The sequence below is a fragment of the Tamandua tetradactyla genome, chromosome 5, assembly GCF_023851605.1.
Source record: "Tamandua tetradactyla isolate mTamTet1 chromosome 5, mTamTet1.pri, whole genome shotgun sequence".
NCBI lineage: Eukaryota > Metazoa > Chordata > Mammalia > Pilosa > Myrmecophagidae > Tamandua > Tamandua tetradactyla.
This window is the reverse complement of record NC_135331.1, coordinates 51,166,315-51,184,824: the sequence shown is the minus strand read 5'-3', so window position 1 is coordinate 51,184,824 and position 18,510 is coordinate 51,166,315. Positions and strand designations below refer to the sequence as shown.

The 18,510-nt window shown below is 38.0% G+C and overlaps 1 long non-coding RNA gene and 1 pseudogene across 1 annotated transcript in view; one reads left to right on the top strand and one right to left on the bottom strand.

Moving 5' to 3' along the window:
• Positions 1–15,157, top strand: part of LOC143684149 (uncharacterized) — an 83,649-nt gene extending 68,492 nt beyond the window's left edge. Inside the window, exon 3 of the long non-coding RNA XR_013175876.1 lies at positions 15,094–15,157. This is a non-coding gene — a long non-coding RNA (uncharacterized LOC143684149). The remainder of the gene's footprint in view (positions 1–15,093) is intronic.
• A 35-nt stretch (positions 15,158–15,192) lies between these two features.
• LOC143684148 (E3 ubiquitin-protein ligase makorin-1 pseudogene) lies at positions 15,193–16,733 on the bottom strand (annotated as a pseudogene).
• Between the last annotated feature and the right edge of the window lie 1,777 nt (positions 16,734–18,510).

Genomic DNA, 18,510 nt, shown 5'->3' with positions numbered 1-18,510 from the left:
AGATGTATCCATTAGAGTACATTACAGGGCCTTGTTCCTCTTCTAGACTTCAGGAGTTTAGGTTGTTTAAATGAGCTATCCAGACAGGTTGATTTAAATTATTTCTTACAGAAAATTTATTTTAGATGCAATCAACTCCTCTGACTTTAAATATTTTCTGAAAAAGACTCTAGTGATTTGTTCTTTTCTTTCTGCTTATTTTGCACAACACATGCTGAGATTTATTCAGTTCATTGTGTGGCTCTGAATGCCCTTCCTTTTTGTAGTTGCACCATATTCCATTATATAAATGTATCACAGTTTGCCATTCTGCTTCTCAGGCATTGTACTCTGTGGCTCCCTCATTCTACTGGGCATCATGGATAATGCCCCAAATAAAACCTGTCTTACAGTGTCTGTACTTGTTTGGACGATCAGCATCACTCTCAATTTTAGACCATTTTCATTGGTCCATACCAACAAATAACTGACAAACACAGCATCACCAACTATCAAATTAAAACTACCCTTTTTCACTTGTCCACTCTCCCATTTAGTTGTTCTTGGTGGAGCTGTGGGCGTGTTGATGTTTTCCAGTTAACTACTGGCCATAGCATGCATACCTCTCTACCATTGACTCTTTGTCCAATATAGAACCTTTGAATAGTTCATGCAATAATTCATTTATAATTGTAGATTTAATCATTGGGACACATAGCACTATACATCCTTTTCAGTCAGTATGGCAATAATAATTATAACTCCACTAATTAGTTATCATCACTTCTATCTATTTCCTTGCATTTAGATTCAACCTCTTTGGGTAGCCTTCTAATGTGAAGGATAATTTGCTGCATCTGGCCCCTCCTATGACCAAAAAGAGGCACAATGCCTAGTTGTTCTCTTTGGATTTTGGTGACAACATATCCTTCATTTGGGTGTGCTCCTCCAGCCCATTTATCGAGTAACCAGGAAAGCTGCTAATTTTGAGTGGGGGCCTGAACAAGAGGAGGCTCTGTGACAGGTCCAGGCCACTGTACAAGCTAAGCTGTTCTGCCACTTGGGCCATATGATCCAGCAGATCCAATGGTGCTGGAAGTGTTAGTGGCAAATAGAGATGGCTGTTTGGAGCCTTTGGCAGGCCCCTATAGCAGAATCACAATGCAGACCCTTAGAATTTTGGAGCAAAACCTTCCATTCTGCTGCAGATAACTACTCCCCTTTTGAGATACAGCTTTTGGCCTGCTACTTGGCCTCAGTAGTGACTGAACACTTACCCATGGGTCACCAAGTTACCATGAGAGCTGAGTTGCTTATCATGAGCTGGGTGTTTTCTAACCCAGGAAACCAGAAAGTTGGGCATGTGCAGCAGCACTCTATTGTAAAATGGAAATGATATATATGAGATAGGGCCAGAGCAGGTCCTGAAGGCACAAGTAAGTTACATAAAGAAGTGGCCCAAGTGCCCATTTTCTCCACTCGTGCCACATTACCTTCTCTTTCACAGACCAGAGCTATGGCTTCTTGGGGAGTTCCTTACAGTGAATTGACTGAGGAAGAGAAAGTTTGGGTCTGGTTTGCAAATGGTTCAGCATGACATGCAGCCACCACCGAAAAGTGGATAGCTGCAGCACTCCAACCCCTTTCTGGGGTGTCCTTGAAGGATAGTGGTGAAGCAAAATCCTCCCAGTGGGCAGACTTTGAGCAGTGCACCTGTTTGTTCATTTTGCTTGGAAGGAGAACTGGCCAGACATGTGTTTGTATACTGACTCATGGGTTGTTGCTAATAGTTTGACTGGATGTTCAGGGACTTGGAAAGACCATAATAGGAAAATTGGTGACACAGAGGTCTGGGGAAGACGTAGGTGGATAGACCTTTCTGAGTGGGCTACAAACTCGAACATATTGTGTCCCATGTGAATGCACACCAGAGGGTGACTTCAACAGAAGAAGGTTTTAATAATTAAGTGGACACAATGACCCATTCTGTGGATACCAGTCAGCCTCTTTCCCCAGCAACTCCAGTCGTTGCCCAATGGGCTCATGAACAAAGTGATCATGGTGGTAGGGATGGAGGTTATGCATGGGCTCAGCAACATGGGCCTCCACTCTCCAAGACTGATTTGGCTACACCCACTGCTAAGTGTCCAATTTAGAGACCCACATTCAGCCCCTAATATGGCACCATTCCCCAAGGTGACCAGCCAGCTACATGGTGGCAGGTTGATTACATTGGACCACACACTTCCTTGAAGGGGCGATGATTTGTTCTAACTGGAATGGACAAGTGCTCTGGATATGGATTTGTTTTCACTGCACACAATGCTCCTGCCAAAACTACCATCTGTGGGCTTACAGAATGCCTTTCAATCATCATGGAATTCCACATGCATTGCTTTGGATCAAGGAACACACTTCACAGCAAATGAAGTGCAGGAATGGGCACATGCTCATGGAAATCTTTGGTCTTACCATGTTCTACAGCATCCAGAAGCAGTTGGATTGATAGAATGGTGGAATGGCTTTTTGGAAAGTCAATTATGGTGCTAACTAGGTGGCAATACCTTGAATTGTTGGGGTAATGTTCTCCAGGAATCTGTATATGCTCTCAGTCAGTATCTGCTCTATGGTGTTGTTTCTCCCATCATCAGGATCCAAGAAACCAAGTCCAGGAGCAAAGTGGTGGAAATGGAAGTGGTACCACTCACTATTAGCCCTAGTGATCCACTAGGAAAATTTTTGCTTCTGTCCCTGCGATTCTGGGCTCTGCTAGTCTACAGGTTTTAGTTCCAAAGGGGAGAGTGCTTCCACCAGGAGAAACAACGATTCCATTGAACTGGTATCTCGGGCTGCCACCTGGTCACTTTGGGCTACTCTTTCCCCTGGATCAACAAGCCAAGAAGGGGATTACATTATTGGCTAGGGTGTTTGACCCTAACTATCAAGGGGAAATAGGGTTGCAACTACACAATGGAGGTAAAGAAGAGTTTTCTTGGAATATAGGAGATCTCCTAGGATGTCTTTTAGTACTCCCATGCCCTGTAATTAAAATCAATGGAAAACTGCAACAATGCAATCCAGGCAGTACTATCAATGGCTCTGAAGCTTCAGGAATGGAGAATTGGGTCACCCCATCAGGCAAAGAACCACGGCCAGCTGAAGTGCTTGCTGAGAGTAAAGGGAACATGGAATGGGTAGTGGAAGAAGGTAGTGATAAATGTGAACGATGACCACATGATCAGTTACAGAAATGAGGACTGTAGTGCTGTTTTGTTCCTGTTATACTATTTAAGTTGTAAGATATCAAGTTTTAGAATGAGTATTACCCAATGACTTGCACCCTCTTCTGGAGAGATCTAATGTGTTTCCAGTTATATGCAGGACAATTGAATATTGTTAGGTGAAAGGAAAAATGTGTGATTATTGTTTTTTAATTAGAAATTAGGTATGGTTTAAGGTGGTATGTATAGCTGCCAAGTTGTCAAGAGGTAGGCTGTAATGGACAGGTTCATGTGTCAACCTGGAGAAGTGGTGGTACCCGTTTGCCTGGTTGGGCAAGTGCTGGCCTGTCTGTTGCAATGAGGACATTTCATAGAATTAAGTCATGACCACATCAGCTGCATCCACAGCTGATTCCATTTGTAGTCAGCCAAGGGGAGTGTCTACTGCAATGAGTGATGCTCAATCAATCACTGGAAGCCTTTTAAGGAGGATTCAGAAGAAACAGGCTCTGTTCCTGCTTTGGCTGGCAAGCCTCTCCTGTGGAGTTCATCCAGACCCTCCATCAGAATTGTCAGTTTCAGAGCCTGCCCTGAATATTTTGGACTCTGCATTCACATGGTCATGTGAGACACTTTTATAAATTTTATATTTGAGAGTGTTCCCTGTTAATTCTATTTCTCTAGAGAGCCCTAACTAATACAGCTGGTAGGGGCCATCTTCTTTGTGTAATGACACTTTCTTGTGAGTATACAAATTATGCAGGTTATTTTGTAGTGAATACAGCAAATTCCAATTTGTGCATTGTTTTACTCACTACTGAAATGCCTTTTTGATTGATTTATCTTTCAAACCCCGCCTAATTCTCACCCAGCCTTCCACAGAGACTTCCCAAGATTTGTATCTCTGTCTTCTGATATAGAAAAAATAATTCTTACTTGCAAATAAAGTAAATAAAATTTTGGAAGAGCAAGATCAATTATTAAGTCTTAATGTGTGCTCATTCCTTCTAGTTTTCTTTTTCTTTCACATTGCACATGGACAACTACTTTTTTCTTATTGTTTCAGGGAAGGGAGCAGTTTGTATCAGGGTTTAAAAGCATAATGGGAGTTTGCAATGAGAGTTGGTTTTATTAACCTCCTCTGGCTCTGTGGTATGCTGACCTGAAGCAAAATGATCATTTTCAGAATTCAAAGTTACAATGGATATTTTTGTTAAAATATTATCATGCACCCTTTACATGAACCAATTTCTCTAAAAATCACTGCAGAACAACAAGAAAAAACATTTTAGACTCTTCTCTACTTCCTTCTAGTATTTTTTTCTGAGATTTAAAGGTTTTGCGCACATATAAACCTAGGTTTCAAATCTGAATATGCCATGTACTATTAGATCTAATTATAGTAAAATGATAGTTTGGTAAAACAGATGTGGGGGAAATAGATAATCTCATATGGCATAGTACAAAAATATATATGTTTTAGTCATGCTTCCTCTACTGCAGAAGTAGGGTAAATAGATTTATTGCAAGCTGTAAACAGAATAATGTGTTTAAAGCCCTTAACACACTTGACAGAAAAACACTCAACTGATGCTAGCTGTTTGATTGTTATTATATTATATCCTATGCCTGTATGAAGAAATATTTGAATTGAGAGAATCCTATTAGAGGGAACTATAATCTTTTCACACATCAGTGCATATGTTGAAATGGATGCTTATCTGACAAAGACCTTGTGTTTCTTAATCATAAAATATAGAGTGGCTTGGACATAAAAAAATCTTGTTTTAAAAACAACTATTTTGCAATAAGGCCAGGGTGTACATGAATTTAAGTCTGATCATCTTCCAACTTCACCACAGTGGATTTTGATATTAGGTTGTCTCCCCCCTTTGTTTTATTAACTGTGAGCTTCCATATTTTATATGACCCATTGATATTTTAACTAAAAAAGGAAAGATTATATTGCAGGCTACTAGCTACAAACCCTTTGAAATTTAAGATGGCACAATAATATCTTTAAAATCACAGTTAAAATAACAATGGAAATAAATGTAAGAGTAGCTACTAAAATTTTAATCAGTTCACCACATTGCATTTTATTCATGCACTGCCAAATTTTTTTAATTCCATTGGAATGAAGACAGAATTGGTACAGGAATGTGTAAACCTTTACATTGGCTCCCATTGTATGGTGAAATGAAATCATAATTTATTGGCAACCTGTATGCTGCTTTGTAGTGCAAACTTTAAATATGTTATCACATGATTTTCCTACTTATCAGGTAAAAGGATTTAACTAATTTACAATTGAGGACAGTTACTCTTCAAAAATTTGAGATGATGTCACAAAATATGAACAATTAGCATTTGAGAATTTAAATTTAAGTTATTGGACACTATAGTATCTGTCAGTTTTTGTACATTCCTCATGATCTCTTATCATGGCATAACTTAATAATACATGAGAGAAGAACTTATTTTCTGCATTACATTACCTGGTAATCATATACTAATCATCTCAATGAAACAAATTCTTTTGGTTTTGTGCAGTGTGCCCTGTGCATTGCCATCGGCTGCTTGTAATTTTGGCTGAGACATTTGTGTTGTCTTGGCTTTGATTAAGGTGTCTTATCCTCCAGCAGATAATTGGGCATACTCACACGGAGGCTGCAAAGTTCCAGGAGAACAGCTGAAAGAGTGCAGATGTTCTTGCGAACTATTTTTGGGAGGATCTTTGTAAAAACTCACTGTTAGGGGGTGCATGGGTAGTGCAGTGGTAGAATGCTTGCCTTCCATGCAGGAGACCTGAGTTTAATTCCGAGCCCATGCATTTCCCAAAAACAAATGAACAAGCAAAGAAAGAAAGAAAAAACCAACAAAATCTCAACAAATGGTGCAACAATAATGGAATACCCATCTGGAAAAAGAATTAAATATGATCCTGTGCATATAGCATTAAAAATTTTGAAAAAGTTGGATAAAGAATATAAACAATGGTGTCTTCTTTTTTCTTTTAATTGTCATGAAGCAGGTAATGAACCAGGTTGTAGTAAAGAAACACTGCAGCAACATAATCCAAAATCTTTGTCATATTAGTGGCTTTATTAAGTTGAAATGTAGTGTCCTTAGGGTCTAGAGGTGGTACCAGCAGCAATGACCACAGAAAGTTAGAGAATTTATATAGTCAAACTGATCCTCTGCATAAAATGGATTAAAATATGTGATCAATGTACTGTGTAATGTCTATAATTCCTGTTCCATTGGCTTGTAATTAGCTGGAGGCTAGTGCATATTGATCTTCTAGCTCATATCACAAAATAAAGCTTTTTTTGAAGAAGTATTATTTATCTTGGGTTCAGTGTGCACTAAGAAATTTCCCTCATAGAATGTTCAGTAAATTTTAATTGGTGTGGCTGATGTAAACTGAAAAAATACAAATGATATTTCACTGTCAATTTGAAATCAGAAAAGTGTTGGAAAAAAGGGTACTGGTCCCAAATTTCTCTTTAAGAAACTAAAATCCAACATATACAAAATGGACAACAATATACAACTACCTTTTGGTTTTGAGAAATGGAAATCATCGTACTCATTTGACTCATTCTTTGTGCAGCACACTATGTCAAAAAGAGACTAGCACATTCCTGTAGCGTTCTAACCCTTCTTGAAAATCCAGGCATTGTTAAAAATGGAGTTATTTCAGATGAAAACAATCAGGTTTGATGAAAAGTTTGGGCGGCAGCCCCTATGAGATAAAGCAAATGAAACTTTGCTACTTAACCTAGAGGAAGAAAGAATGATTTGAGATTTACCAAGTAGAGACTTGAGTATATGAAATGGCCCTAGACAACAGATTAGGAGAAGGTCTTTCTCCCTAGATACAAGAGGGAAAGGACTCAAATTAGATTACAAATCAAAGAGGCAGTCTGTCCTATAACCGTTGTGAGATCCTGGAAAGAATCACTTTAAGAGGAAGAATGGAATCTGCTTCTCTGAATGAACAGAGTCAATATTAATGGTATTTCTAATGGTTCAGACTGAGAAATGCCTCAGCTGACCTCTCCATGTACACTTTAGCCCTGAGACTGTGTAACAGGTGATGTCACTGCTATATTTCAAGGGCAAATTTTAAATAGATCTCTATAGTTCTGAAGGGTAATGGAATTTTTCTATCAGACTCCAAATCAGTCTCTCCAACTGAATTGTTTTTAAAGAATTGGAAAATATGAATAAAAGATTTAAAAATATTTATTTCCGTTGTCTGCCAAGTGATTAAGAGATCCAAAGCAAACATCTGAAGATCATTCAACTGCTAAATTTTATAGTAACTTTAAACACAAAGAGCAGAAGGATCCTAGGCTGTCAACAGTTTCTTTCATTTTGGGAGACATAATCTCAATGAGAATGTACTAGATGCAAGGATGAAGAAGAACCCAGGAAATCCTCTAAGACCTCAACAGGAAGAACAGCTTTTGAGGGACTCTGTTTAAAACATATAAGAAATGGGGAAGCAGAATCGATAGTCACAACATAAAGGTGTCTGTTAGGCACAGGGAATGGATTATTCAAATAACCTATGTTCATATATCTTAACCTACTCTCTATTCTATAGGAGGATTCTGTCTTTGTACAGGAGAAAGAGTCGGCTCTCAGAGGACACCACCACTTTGTAACAGACAGCAATTCCAGACAGACCGTGTCCCACTCTGAGAATAAACAGCAACAAACAAACAAAATAACCTGGGACCTTTGTGTGGCATGGACACAGGCTGAGGAGATAATATGAAGGGACAGCTGAAAAAATCAAAGAAACACCATACTCCTGGATGGGACACTTCCACAGAATCGTTTGGAATCTCCAGAACCCTATAAAAAGTTATTGTTTTTGGAGCATGAATATAATGCCTAAGGAAGACAGGAAATTTAAATACAAAAATATGCATGAATCAAGGATATTGAGTTGAAGAAGTTGAAAGTGAAAGATAAAAGTAAAATGACATGTTTAAAACCCACACTATAAGCAATCTAGTACATTTTGTAAATAGGCAAACTCTGATTAGGATAAAAGTGATGAAAACAAAAGCAAATACTGCCAAAATGTAGAAGAGAAAGATGAAATATTAAAGACGATTGTCTAAAGAATAGAATAACAGTGAACAGAAAATCAATATGCAGTATGGTTGGCATGGTAAAAAACATATAATGGAAATAAAAGTAGAAATTAAAATGGAGAGAAATGTATATGCTTTGGACAAAATAAAAGAAATTAAAATGGATCAGTTACACTCTCCCGGAAAAATCAAAGTTAAAAGATTAGCTTATTGCTTAACAGGTACAAAATTTCTTTTTGAAGTAATCAAAAATTTGGGGAATGGATGTTGATGTTAGCACAATATTGGAAATATAATTAACAACCCTGAATTGTACACTTTCGATTTTTTTGTGCTTTTTGAAAGTGTAACCACTTTCAAAGTGGTTAAAATGGGAAATTTAAGGTTTTGTATATGTTAGTATAATAAAAAGTTTTTTTGAAAGTATGGGAAGGCACAACTAAATACATTCTGACTTTCAAAGTCTCTAGACACAGTTTTTTTTTTTTTTTGAACCAGAAGCAGAAAATAAAATACATTTCAGGAGCTAGTCTTCCAGCCAAGGGACACAAATTGTGCTAATTTCAGACAGCGAGACTGTGGTGGTTAAGAATGAAATATGCCATAGGAAAAATCATGTTCTTAAAAGTAATCCATTTCTGTGGGGGTAAACCTATTATAAGTAGGACGTTTTGATTTGGTTGCTTCAGTAAAGGCTTGTCCCAAGGTGGGTCTTAATTATTTTACTGGAGTGTTCTATAAATGGGATGGAGTGAGAGAGAGAGAGAGAGCAGCTGAAAACATCAAAACCAGAAGAGAGAGGATAGATCAATCTAGGAACCAATGCAATGAATCTTACTTTAAAATGTTGTGCTCCTTAATCATTGATGCCCATTCTTTGCCTACTTACTATCCTCTGATAAGCAATGATCTCAAATTCAATTATCAGTTTGCTCATTATAGTTAATTTCTATTAATGAGACCATACATTATTTGTCCTGTTGTTTCTGGCTTATTTCACTCAAAGTAATATCCTCAAGGTTCATTCACCTTTGCATGCCACATGACTTCATAACTTCAATATGAAGGTATACCTGCAATATTCAATTGCATATATACACATTTTGCCCTTCTGTTCATCAGTGGATGTGTCTTTAAGCCACCTCCACCCATTGCAAATTGTGGATAATGTCACCATAAAAATCAGTGTGCAAATGCCTATTTATGTCCCTGCTTTCCGTTATTCCAAGTCTGTGTCTAGTAACAGGGTTGCAGGATCATGTGGCAGCCATACACCTAGCCTCCTGTGGAACCACCATACTGTCTTCCAGAGCAGCTGCTCCCTTCTACTTCCCTGCCAACAGTGAATAGGTATCTCTCTCTCTTCATATCTTCTCCATCACTTGTTTTCTTCTGTTTTTTAAACACTTTTACTCACATACCATGCAATCCATCCTAAGTGTACAATAAATGGTTCCTGGCATAGTCACCTGTTTATGCATTCCCACCACAATCTATATGATTACATTTCCATTTCTTCTGCAAAGAAAAAGAGGAGAAGAGAAAAAAAGAAAAAGTAAAAGAGAAACAACAACAACAACAATCCCATACCCCTAAGTTATATCTCCCTGCTATTGACATTTAGCTTTGGTATATTGCTTTTGTTACAATTCATGAAAGAACACAGCAATGTTACTGTTAACCACAGACCCTAGTTTCCATTAATTCTATTTTCCATAAATCATCCCATTCTTAATACCTGCAATGTGTTAGGTAAATAACACATTGAATATGGAAGTTTAAATACTTTCTTACATTTGTATATCATTGTCCACTCTGGATTTTGCTGTGTTTTACAGTCCCGGTTTTTATCCTCTATCTTTCCTTCTGGTGTCCTACATGCCCCTAGCTTTCTTCTTTTAACTGTATGTACACTTAGCTTTGTTCATATAATATTGAGCAACTGTGACATGGTATAATGATGTATATTTCTGTATCTTTACAATCAACCTGGCTGTACATTCTGTACTCCTTAAGCATCAAATGCCAAATGTCTACCTCTTTTTATCTCCCAATAACCTGCATCCTCAGCTTTAACACTCAGAATTTGCTAATTAGAGTTAATTAATATTAACAATGAGTTATTTGTCAGTACATTATTTGTCATTTTCTTTCTGGTCAGTGTCACTCAACATAATGTCCTCAAGACTCATTTTCTATGTTCCATGCTTCATGACTTTATATTGTATTACAGCTGCATAATATTTCATCAAATGCATATACCACAGTTTGTTTATCCATGTGTTGATGGACATTTGGGTTGTTTCCATTTCTTGGCAGTCATGAATAATACTAATGTAAACATCAGAAAACAAATGTCCCTTCATGTCACTGCTTTCATTTCCTCTGGATGTATACCTAATAATGGGATTGTTGCATCACATGGCAATTCTGTCCTTAGCTTCTGGAAGAATCACTAAACTCCTTTCCGTAGTCTTTGAGCCATTTCTGCATTCCCATCAATAGTGAATGAGTGTAACTGTTTCTCCACATCCTCTTCAATAGCTGTGGTTCTCTTTGTTTTGTTTTTTGTTTTTGTTTTTTTTTCAGCAATGGCCTCTTTTATAGGTTTGAATGATATCTATCTCATCATGATTTTGATTTACATTTCCCTAATCGCTAGTAATTTTTATATGTTTTTGAGCTATTTGTGTTTCCTCTTTGGAAAAGTTTCTATCCATGTCTTTTGTCCATTTTTACATTAGGTTCTTTGACTCTTTATTGTTGGGTTGTGGGATCTTTTTGTCTATTATAGGTATTGGACCCATTTCTGATAAGTGGTTTCCAAATAAAGTCTCTCCTTGTATAAGCTGCCTTTTTCCTTTCCTGACACAGTCCTTTGATGCTGAAAAGTATTCAGTTTTGAAATGATCCCTTATATCTGTTTCTTCTTTCATTGCTTGGACATTGGGTAAAAGGTCTTGGAAACCTCCCCCTATCACAAGATCCTTAAGCTATTTTCCTATCATTTCTTCTAAATGTTTTATGGTCTTTGCTCTAATAGTTAGGTCTTTGATTCATTTTGAGTTAATTTTTATATGAGGTATGAGATCTAGATAACTTTTGTTATCTATGAGATAACTTTTGCATGAAATAGATGAGAGGGTCCACCTCTGAATGCTCAATTCAATTCCATTGGTCTGTACATCTTTATACCAGCAACGTGCAGTTTTGACCACTGAAGTTTTGTAATATACTTTAAAGCCAGGTAGTGTGAGACCTCCCATGTCATTTTTCTTTTTCAGGAGGGGCTATTCAAGGCACAGTGCTCTTGCAGATAAATTTTATTATGGGTTTTTCTATTTCTGTAAAATAAGTTGTTGGGATTTTAACTAATATTGCACTGAATCTATAAAAATCATATTTGGTAAATTGACATCTTAATGATATTTTGGTCTTCCAATCCATGAAAATGGTATGTCCTTCAATTTCTTAGGTATTCTTCTATTTCTTTTAGCAATGTTTTGTTGTTTTATGCATAAAGGGCTTTTATTTATTCCTAAATATTTGATTCTCTTGGTCACTATTGTAAATTGATTTTTTTTTTATCTCTCCCTCAGATTGCTCATGGCTGGGGCATAAAAACACTACTGATTTTTGCATGTTTATTTTCTATCCTGCCTCCTTGCTGTATTCACTTGTTGACTCTAGTAGCATTACTGTAGATTTTTCAGTACATACATACAGCATGATGTCATCTGCAAGCAATAGATGTTTTATATCTTCCTTTATAATTTAGATGCATTCTGTTTCTTTTTCTTCCCTAATTGCTCCAGCTATAATATCCAGCACAATGTTGAATAGCAGTTGTGACAGTGGACATCTTTGTCTTGTTCCTGATCTTAGAGGTAAAGCTTTCAGTTTGTCCCCATTGAGTATGATGTTAACTGTGTGCTTTGCTCATATTCCCTTTGTCATACCGAGGAAGTTTCCTTCTATTCTTTTCCTTTGAAGTGTTTTCATCAAGGAAGGATGATAAATTTTGCCTTGTCAAATGCCTTTTCTGCATCCATTGTGTTGGTCATGGATTTTCACCTTTAATATATTGATGTGTCATCTTACATTAATTGATCTTGTGTTGAACAACCTTTGAATACTTGGAATAAAACCTGCTTGGTCATGGTTTATAAATGTTTTTAATAAGTGGCTGGATTCAATTTACAAATATTTTGTTGAGGATTTTTGCATATGTACTCATTAAAGAGATTTGTGTTTAATTCTCTTTTCTTCTATTGTCGTTGCGTTGCTTGAGTATTATTAGGGTGGTGTTGGCTTCATACCATGAGGTAGGTTGCTTTTCCTCCTCTTCAAAAATTTTTGAAGAACTTGAGCAGGATTGTTGCTAATTCCTCCTTAAATGTTTAGTGAAAGTCACACATGAAGCCATCTGGCCCTGGACATATTTTGGGGGAGTTTGTTATTGAATGGTTCAGTCTCTTTACTGTGATGGATTTATTGAGATCTTCTATTTCTTCTTGAATCAGTGTTCACTGTTCATGCTTTTTAGGATGTAGTCCATTTTGTCTAAGTTGTCTAGTCTGGTAGCATATAGTTGTTCTTAGTATTCTCTCATTATCTCTTTTACTTCTGCTAGATCAGTAGTTGTGTCCCCATTTCCATTTCTGATTTTATTTCTTTGCATCCTTTCTCATTTTTTTTGTCAGTCTAGGTAAGGTTGCATAGATTTTATAGGTTGTCTCAAAGAAGCAACTTCTGGTTTTCTTGATTCTGTCTATTGTTTTCATTTCCTCAACTTAATTTAATTTAATTTCTGCTCTAATCTTTATTTCTTTTCTTCTGTTTGCTTTGGGGTTAGTTTCCTATTCTTTAGTTCCTACAGGAGAGCAGTTAATTCCTTGATTTTTCTTCTTTTTTGAATATAGGTTTTCAGGGCAATAAATTTTCTCTCAGCTCTGCCTTTGCTGAATCCAATGTTTTGATATATTGTGTTCTTTCTTTCAGTTGCCTCAAGGTATTTATGATTTCTCTTGTAAATTCTTCCTCGATCCTGTGGTTTTAAAAGGGTATCATTTAGCCTCCATATGTTTGTGACTATTCCAGCCTTCAATCAGCTATTGATTTCCAACTTCATTCCATTCTGATCTGAATAAGTGTTCTGTGTAATTTCAATCTTTTAAAATGTATTGAGACCTGTTTTTGATCTGACATGTGGTTTATCCTGGAGAATGATCCATGAACTCTTGAGAAAATATATATATCCTGATGGTTTAAGGAGCAATGTTCTGCAAATGTCTGTTAAGTCTAATCATTTCTTGTACTATTCAAAATCTGTTTCCCTATAGATCCTTTATTTACATGGCCAATCCATTGATAAGAAGTTGATAAGAATACATTGGTGTATTGAAGTCTCCAAGTATTATAGTAGCAGTGAGTACTTCTCCCTTCAGTTTTGTCAGTTATTTTCTCATGAAATTTTTTTTAATTGTTTTATTTGGGAAAAGTGCTTCTTACAAAAGGGCAGCTGCAAAATACAAAGACCTCTGCAACAATTACTTGTTTTCTCTTAGAGTGAAAGAATGAGTGGGGTCCAAGGAATCAAAGCAGTAGATGGATAAATCAGGAGTATCTCCAAGCTATTTTCAGGAAATAGAGCAACAAAATGCAAAGCTAAAATTTCCAATTAAAGAATTCTTCTAAAGACTTAACTTCAGCTTGTCTAGTAGATGACCACCCCCTCTCCCATTAGTGGAAAAGTATAACTGATTATTGCAAATCAATGACTCCACTACAATGAACACCTTAGAAACATAGTTTTGAATCACATCTCTCTCCTGCAAAGCTCAGAGAAGGAAAGAGGAAAATACCCACAAAAACAAACACAAAAACCCGACCAAACCCCTCAAACGAGGACAAAGATTTTTCAAAAAGTGCCTGGACTGGAAAGGCTAGGAGATTAGAAAACATTAAATACAACTGTGTATCCGAGACCCAACTTGTGTTAATATATGGGATAACCAGGAAGTTTAAACCTCTATGGCTAACCCCATTTCTATATTTATAAAGACAGAACAAGCTAGCACTGCTATATTAACTACCACCAATATCAGTATACTGCTTTGTCCTTTAAGATCTATCTTCTACACTATGCTGAAATCACTAAACCAAGTTTCCTACTAAGGCTAAGAATACGGCATCTATGTAGGGATGAAGAGCTTATCACACACTCAGGCTCACACATGCCAAGTCTATCAGCCCTTGGAGTTAACTTTCAATTTAGCATTTATTTTATGCCACTATATCTTTTAATCTGTTCTTTCACAATTTTCCTATCATGCTAAACACAGTAAAAATCTCAACACATTCGCACCTGGTTCTGGTTACCCAGTAGTATTACACATGTGCAATTAAACAAGAGACCAAAACCACAGAACAAGTGCATGTGGTGGGGATTATAGGGTATGGAACAGATATAAAAACACAAATATGCAGATTTCACCAGGAACCTTAAATATCCACCTCTGAAGTCTGTAGCCAAAGTCTACTTGCCAGTTCAGTTCCCTTCACTCATCACCCCTATTTTCAGACCCCAAAGCACAACCAATGCTTTTTTTCAACCTGGGGTCCTCAAAATGAGTGTGGAAAGTCCATTAATACTATCCTAGAACTGTGTGAATCCAGTTGAAAACAGGCGCAATAAACCTACACTAACTGTCTGACAGTTAAATTCATATTACAAAAAAACTAACTTTAAGATTTATTGTTTGTAACTTTTTAAACAGAGAAAACAACACACTCCTTGGGGAAAGGTGAGGGATTGAGAAGACAGACCCTGGGTAAAAATTATTACAACAGCATCTGGAATTGATAGGCCTGCCTAGGAGAGAAACACAGGCACTGCCACACCATCACAGGTAATAACTACTGTCTGAGGCTCAGCAGACCAGTTCATAATCCACTGAAAGTTGCTATAGATCCAAGTCATAAAAATCTTCCAGCTCATCATGAAACAAGTCCCATTCATGTTCAGAGTCTATCAGATCGTCGTCCCCACCTGCTGCCAAAAGCATAAGCAACATCTTGCCCAGCTCAAAGGTGACAACCTCTTCTTCATCGTTGTTAAAGGGATTGCTGTTCTCTCTTTCCTCAATGAGCTCCCAGAAGTGGTTCCTTTGTTGGGCCCGGTATCTGCTTGATGTTCCCACTTTCTGTCTCTGTGGCTCCTCTCTACGGCCATCAGGGTACGCATGCTTGTAAAAACGTTCCCTCCAAATGGACAGCTCCCACGTCCTTCATCAAAATACCTGCACGCCTTGTTGCTCATTGCCTCCTTGTATTTCTGAATGAGTTTCTGCTTCTCTTCTTTCTCCTCCACCCAGTACTCACTTGGAATGACAAAGTTAGATGTGATCCGGCATTCTGGGCAGGACTTTATGATCTTGCTCTCAAATTGCTTAGCGCTCCTCCACTTGCGAATACACTTGAGACAGTAGGTGTGGTTGCAGTTGGAGAGAATTCCAAAGCGGCGCTCACTGGGGTTGGCTTTCTCATAGACAACCTCCATGCAGATTCCACAAACCATGTCTTTACTGCGCTGGATGGCAAATGAGAGCTCCATGTCCTTCTCATGGGCCTCAATGCAAGATTTTATATGTTGGGATCTCTGGGCAGCATCCATTGGATGTAGGACCTGCAGCCCACAAATATCACATGAATCTCCATGGAGATACACACAGTTCTCCCCATATCGGCACTCTCCCACTGCAGTGTAGGGGCAAAGCTGCTTCTTTGTTTCCACAGCCGTTTGCTCTTTCTCTGATTCTTCCTTGGTCACTGAGCCCTACAGGGGTGCTTCAGTGCAGGAAGGGGCAGTACAGCCACAGTAGGGTTGCCCAGGAACGAACTCAATGGCATTCACCCAGTCTTCTGTTCTTGCTCCTATGGTTGCAAAGTTTGAATTTCTTGACTCAGCTTTACCTCCACTCATTTCAACAAGAGGTCCGACTACCGGTGATAGACCTGAGGAAGCAGCAAGGGATGACTTTGCAGTTAGATCTGCAGCAGTTGCTTCTTCCTGTTTCAATGGCTTGCTATGTTTATATCTGCAGTGGTCTCCGTAAATACAGTACCCTCGCTGAAAATACTTGCAAACTACACCATATGGACTGTCAGAGAGGCCATGTGAGTAGCGACAGTTATCTCCTTCCTTACAAACCCCATGCATAAAATACCTGCAGGTGACCTGTTTAGTCCAGCCGCCGCTACTACCGTTGCTGCCGCCTCCCCCTTCTCCCGCCCCCAGGGACGGGGAGGTGACTGTGGGGATAGTGATGGGGGAGGCCGCTGCCACCGCCGCCGCTGCCGCTACCGCTCCCACTCCTGATGTTGTGGCTGTTGTTCCGGGAGCTGCAGCCTCCACCATTACTGTTTATCCTACACAGCAATGGCACCGGAACTTCCAGGATCACATAGTTCTGGTCCAGCTTCGGGGAGAGTGCGGCCAGGGGAGGTGAAGGGGACTGAGGCCGCTGCTAGCTCCCTCCCCGTAGGTCTCCGCTTCTCATGAAATTTGGGTCACTGTGACTCAGTGCATAAATATTTATGATTCTTATGCCTTCTTGATGGATTGTCTCTTTTATTAGTGCATACTGTCCTTCTTTGTCCCTTTTAGTTGTTTTATATTTGAAGTCTAATTTGTCTGATATTAGTAGAGCAACCCCTGCTCCTTTCTGATTGTGGTTTGCAAACAATATCTTTTTCCAACTTTTCCCTTTCAACCTGCTCTTGTCCTTGGGTCCTAAATGAGTCCCTTGTAGACAGCATATAGATGGATCCTGTTGTTTAGTTCATTCTGACAGTGTCTTTTGATTGGGGGAGTTTAATCCATTAACACTTAATGATATTGTTAGGACAGTACTTTCTTCAATCATTGTTTTTCTTTTGGATTTTATCTGTCACATCTTATTTTTTTCTGTCTGTTTATCCTATTAGTTACTCTTACTGCTAATTTGATTTCTACTTTTCTCCAAACCTCTCTCTCCTATCTTTTCCTATCTGCTTGCAGTGCTGCATTTAGTATTTCTTGTAGAGGAGCTCTCTTGTTCATATACTCTCTTAGTATCTATTATCTGTAAATATTTTAAAGTCTTCCTTATTTCTGAAGACTTTTTTCCAGATATAGAATTCTTTGTTGGTAGTTTATTTTATTTGGTATCTTAAATGTATCACGCAATGGCCTTCTTGCCTTCATGGTTTCTCCTGAGAGATCTACGCTTAGTCTTATTGAGCTTCCCTTCTTTGTGATGGATCAATTTTTTCTTGCTGCCTTCAGAATTCCCTGTGTGTGACACTTGACAGTCTGATTATTAAGTGTCTCGGTGTGGGATCAATTCTGTCTGGGGCATGTTGTACTTCCTGGACCTGTAATTTTGTTTTTCATTAGAGTTGGGATGTTTTCAGTTATTATTTCCTTCATTATTCTTTCTGCCTGTTTTTCCCTTTTCTTCTACTTCTGGGATACTCATAACACATGTATTTGTGCAATTCATGTTGTCATTTGATTCACTGTGACCCAGATTATATTTTTCCATTCTTTCAATTTTCAAATCTTTTTTTTTTGATAGGATTTTAGACATGCTGTCTTCTAGTTCACCAGTCCTTTCTTTTGCCTGTTCAAATCTGCTGTTGTATAACTTCATTCTGTTTTTCAATCTTTTTTCTTGTTCTTTTCATTCACATAAGTTTCGCCATTTTGGGGGGCATGAGGTGCATGGTTGGGGAATCGAACCTGGGTCTCCCACATGGAAGGTGGGCATTCTAACCACTGAACTACCTGTGCCATTTGTTTTTTTTAAAGCTTCCAAGTTCTTCTATATGGCCACCCTCTTTGTTCTTTAAATTGTTCATCCCTTTGTTGTGTTTTCCTTCAAATTATTAATTTGATGTAGAAGATTTATTTGAATGTATTTAATTAGTTGTTTCTACTCCTGTGTCTGAATTGTGGTGTTCATTTATCACTTTGACTGTTCTATATCTTCATGCTTCCTGATATGAGTTGTGATTTTTTGCTGGTGTCTAGGCACTTGATTTTCTTGATTAGTTTATTCTAGAGGTCATTTTTCTCTGTTCTGCCAAAGGTTTTATATTGCATGAATTTGTTCCCTGTCTGTTCATCTCTCTCTTGCAGCCAGTTGTTAGAT